At 40.6% G+C, this 5,324-nt stretch overlaps 1 long non-coding RNA gene across 1 annotated transcript in view; it reads left to right on the top strand.

Moving 5' to 3' along the window:
- The window catches only part of LOC109299453, a 13,202-nt gene extending 11,996 nt beyond the window's left edge, over positions 1-1,206 (top strand). Inside the window, exon 4 of the long non-coding RNA XR_002097856.1 lies at positions 1,047-1,206. This is a non-coding gene — a long non-coding RNA (uncharacterized LOC109299453). The remainder of the gene's footprint in view (positions 1-1,046) is intronic.
- The last annotated feature ends 4,118 nt before the right edge of the window (positions 1,207-5,324 follow it).

Raw genomic sequence — 5,324 nt, 5'->3', positions numbered from 1 at the left:
GGTATATACAAAAATATTCCATGTACAGGTCTAAATTTGCTCCCTAAAATCCACAGACAAGGGAACCCTGGCAGACCTATCATATCCAACCACAGAACCCTCACTGAGGAAATATCAGGTTTCATTGAATCAAAACCTAAAACCTCTAGCCACCCAAAGAGCGAGTTTTCTCCAAGACACTACAGACTTTCTACAAAAACTTAAACACACTGACCATCTTCCCAGCAACACCCTCCTAGCCACCATGGACATTGCCAGTCTATACAGCAGAATCTCACACCTGGATAGCATTCAAGCCTGACTTACATATCTACAGGAGCAAGATTACAACTCAGAGTACGACCCAAAGATATTACTGAATGTATACACTTCATCCTCACACATGGCACCTTCACTTTCAATAACCAATGCTATGGACACAGCTATGGGCACCAAAATGGCCCCCCAGTATGCCAACCTTTTCATGAGCCACCTGGTAGAAAACATGCTCAAGGACTGCACCATCAAACCCTTGCTATATTTAAGATATATCAATGACATCCTCATCATTTGGACTGAAAACCTGAAATCTCTGATTGATTTCCATCAGAAATTCAACATATAGCACCCCTCCATCAGACTATCTCTGTAATACTCCAACACCAGCATTCACTTTTTAGATACACTGTCAGTATCCAGAATGGTAAAATACAGACCACCATATACAAGAAACCCAGGGACCAACATACATATCTTTACAGAACTAACACTCTCTCTAAACACACCAAGAAAGCTGTAATATACAGCCAAGCCGTCTGATACCACCAAATTTGCACTGAGGAGAACACCTGTGAACATCACCTCACAAATCTCAAAAGAGTCTTCATGCAACAAGAACACTCCTTCTGGGAGACAGATAGTACTTTTGAAAGAGCCACCCAGATATCATGTGAAGAACTGCTGCAGTACAGAAGAACCCCCCCATGAATTGCACACCACGGTTAGGACATATCATCCCTCCCTGGAACCTATACGGAAAATCCTCAAACAACTGCAGCCCATACTAGAAGAAAACCCAATGCTCAAAGAGATGTTTCCAGAACCATCCATCCTAGCCTTTAAACAAACACTAAACCTCACCAACCTCATCACCAGAAGCAAACTTCCTACAGCCGCAAAAACACCGAGTGGATCCAGAACATGCTATGACAAGAAATATAAAACCTGCCAACACATCTCCACCACCCACACAATTACTTCACCCCACAACAGAACCATCAGTATTGTTGGATCTTATACCTGCACTTCCAAAAATGAAATATACCTATATCTCATCTAATGCACCAAATGCCCTGATGGAAAATATGTAGGAGAAACCAAACAACAACTGTGCACCAGAATGAATGCACACCAAAAATCTATCAAAGACAAGAATACCCAACTACCTGTGGGGGCACATGTCTGACAAGAAAACCACTCTCTCTCCAAACTCTCAGTTCTAAACCTCAAAGCAAATTTACAAAGCACCTTTCACAGACAAGCCCATGATCTTCACTTCATCAATCTAATGGATACAAAAAAACATGGACTAAATATAGGAATTGGATTTTGATACATAATCTGTCTAATGACTGCCTCCCAAGGTAAGCCCTCTACTGTTTACCAGGTATTCTCATTCCCTCCCCCACTCCCCCTTGTCTGTCAGCTACTGACCACCTCAATTTACATTTTAACTGACTGGCTTTCTTGCATATGTACTAGCCTCTGGCTGCTTTACTACTCCATGCAGGAAGAGCACAGATCATCTGCAGAAGCTTCCTCAGCCTGATGAAGGGTATAGATTTCATAGACATTAGGGCTGGAAGGGACCTTGGAAGATCATCGAGTCCATCCCCCCACCTGAAGGGCAGGAAGCCAGCTGGGGTCATAGGATCCCAGCAAGATAAGCATCCAATTTACTCTTGAAGGAGTTCAATGTAGGTGCTTGAACCACCTCCGATAGCAGGTTGTTCTAGACCTTGGGGGCTTGAACAGTAAAGAAATTCTTTCTTATGTCCAGCCTGAAATAATCTTGTAGTAGTTTATAACCATTCAACCTTGTCATCCCAAAGATCCTTGCCAGAGGCTGAGTTATGATGCTCGCCAGCTCCTTGAGTACCCTGGGGTGTAGATTGTCAGGGCCGGCTGACTTGAAGGTATCCAGACTCTCAAGGTGTTCATTCATGAGGTCAGCATTGATGGAGGACAGGGGACCTCCCTGTTCCGTGGTGGGCATATGCATCCCATGGGACTGATGGAAGACTGATGCAAAGTACCCATTTAATAGGTTGACTTTTTTCTGGGCGTCAGTTGTCAGTTGTTCCATCTGGTTCAGCAGGGGTCCAATGTTGCCCTTGCTTTTCCTCTGGCTCCCCACATATCTGAAAAAGGACTTTTTATTGTCCTTGATGCTCAAAGCTAGTCGGAGTTCAGTTGCAGCCTTGGCTTTCCTGGTTTGCTCCCTGCAGGATCGGACCAGTGCAAGATATTCCTCATTGGAGGTGAATCCCATCCTCCATCCTTTGTAGGCCTTGTGTTTTAGCCTCAGAAGGTCTGCTAGATCCCTGGAGAGCCATGGGGGCTGTACCCGAAAGCTTGCAAAGAAGAGTTGGTTTAATAAAACATATCAGATTTACCCAAAGAACCTTGTCTGCCTGTGTCCTTAGACCTGCACAGCTACAACCTACACCCATGTATAGGTCTGAAATCTTAGTGAAAGAAAAACACAACTATCAACTTTTTACACACTAAAAGGAAGACCTTCCCCACTCTTTACCTACTCACTAAGGCAGTGGTTCTCAAACTTTTTGGACTCAAAACACTCCTCACTCAACCTGAGCACATCTCAGTTAACTCCAAGACACCACTCCATTATTTTTGTGCATTGGGTGGCACATAATTTAATACTTTATATATTACAGTGGCCACTTCCTCAAAGAGGGGATGGACAGTGGGGATGGGGAACTGCCAGACAGGTACAAGCCTGATTCCATGCTTATCTGCTTAATGTATCTGCATATCTCCTCATATCTTGCTTATTTCCTCAAACCTCATGAAACCTTTGAAAGAATCTGGAGGCATCCCAGGTAGCTGTGGCACCCTGGGTGAGAATCACTGATCTGGAGGTTAGGATTTTGTTTTTTTTCCCTTAAATATATCATTATTCCAACTGGTAAAGAATTTGACCCAGTATGCAAATTTTAAAAAAATGCAGTTCTGCATTTTAACCCATTGTACGTTGTTCTCTTGACAAATAAAGATAGCTAAAATTTTCCAACATTGGATGTTTTGACTGTTTGTGTGCATGTGTGCCCATATATATGTATCTATATTTATTATTTACGACTCATGGAAGATTTTAACATTTCAACCAAAGATGTGAAAGAAAAAAATTGCCTGAATTTTCACAAAATTTGCAACCCTGACCAAACAAGCTGAATCCATCTGATTTCTATAAGACTTTATAATAATTCCCCTAAGATGCCAAACAAAACTGTAGACAGCATTTAAGGCTCTCTGAAGCTCCCTATTAAGGGGCTACAAGAGTTTTAAAAAATAGGCCATAATATACTGATGCTAATTTATTTTCAAGGTGCAGACTTAGTAGTACAGATGACAACACTTCCAAAACAGAGACCCAAAGAAGAATGCTTTGTGTTGAAAAGCTAGTCTAACTTTATCCCAACTTTACAGTTGGTTCAATAAAAAATATCATCCTAAAAAATCCTTGTTTCCAAGACATTTTTACTGTCATAATGATTCATTACATTTTTAATCAGGTTAAGCAAGGGAAGGGAAAGTGAATTTTTACCATATATAGTTCAGGCCACATTTAAATTTACAGTTGGTGGGAAAATTTCAGCAACAAATGAAACACTTTGAACAATATTGAATAGGCTCCCAACTCAATCCTCATATTATATCCAGCTCTACTTAAGTAGCATGGACTCTGTATTTATACAGGAGAGAATAATGTTGCTTTTTATTCTGAATTTGTATATCAGTGATGTAACCTTCTAATAGCTCTGGGTTTCAATAAGGGTAATGTAATCCTTTACTTGTTTGTATTACTAATAGCAAAAGGAATTCCCCTTTGGCTCATTTGGTTCAGACTTACCTTTGCTCTGTTATGAATGTGTGTGATTCCTCTAGCCATTCTTGTTGGATGCAGCACATGGTTATGTTAAAATAGGGCCTTGTAGGAGCTCTCTGAATCTGTGTTTCATTTTGAACGGGCAGGCAGCTGTTGAGTGTGAGTTCTAAACTATTCTTCTGTATACAAAAAATCCCTTTTTTCCTGCTTTCTGTTCAACCACCACAACATTGTGATAACATTTTCTAAGACTCAAGTCTTTACACATAATGAGAGAGTGAACAAAGAAGTCCAGATGGGCAAAAGGTAATGAACACCTTGTTTTTAATCTGCAAGATGTAGGCAACACTTGAGCTATCAGGTTATCTATTTGGTGTTTAACAGGAAGTTTGGATAGAGCTGCTTTGAACTATAAGAACCTCAGAAATTCTCTTGTGCTCATAAATCTTTCACGGCAGCATTTGTTTTGCTGTCAAAGTTCTGGGAGTTTTCATTTCCATGAGTGTTTGTGTGTGACAGGTGGTGTTTGGGTTGAAAATTAGTATGTACTGTACTAGAAGGTTGGAGGATGGGGGAAAAGTGAAGCGGAGATAGAATAGGGATTTTTAACAGGTTTTTAAAGCTCCCTTATTTTGATTTGGGACTTGATATACAAAATATGGCATGCAAAGCAAAAAATCCAGGACAAAAATGAATCCTCGGAGATACAGAGACTGTTAGTCCACCTCAGCAATGAACATGCTTTTTCCATGTTCTCTTTCCCATGGGTTGGCTGGGTTTGCTTATTAACAAAAGTATGTTTTCAGTAATATAGGGTCTAAAGCCCAACTTACCACAAGGATGCTGAAGTTCTCAGAACCTCTGAGGAGCCAATCTTTTGTAGAGGACTATCCCACCAAAAGGAGTCAGAGAGAGAAGAAGCTCTACTATATTCTGAACAGGTTGCCTGGGGAGTGAAGTTGGGCAACATGCTTGTGTGAGTTTACTAGAACAGACAGAGTTAGAAAGTGGCTTATTCTATGGATATGTTTTTGCAGTGTTGAAGGGTTTTTGTATAGCTTGTCTTGTTTCTTACATCTTTTAAAAGTGCTGCAAGACCTTTCTATTTGGGCAGGCATCACTAAAACTAGGCCAATTTGTTGTTTAGCAGGTCTCTTTTTGTTTTTATTTATTCTAGTTGCCCTTTTATGTTGCTCAATTTTTTTTTTTTTTT

The sequence above is a fragment of the Gavialis gangeticus genome, unplaced genomic scaffold, assembly GCF_001723915.1.
Source record: "Gavialis gangeticus isolate Ggan-Ray unplaced genomic scaffold, GavGan_comp1, whole genome shotgun sequence".
NCBI classification, from domain to species: Eukaryota; Metazoa; Chordata; order Crocodylia; family Gavialidae; genus Gavialis; species Gavialis gangeticus.
Note: the sequence above shows the minus strand (reverse complement) of the source record. Positions and strands in the feature narration are given on the sequence as shown.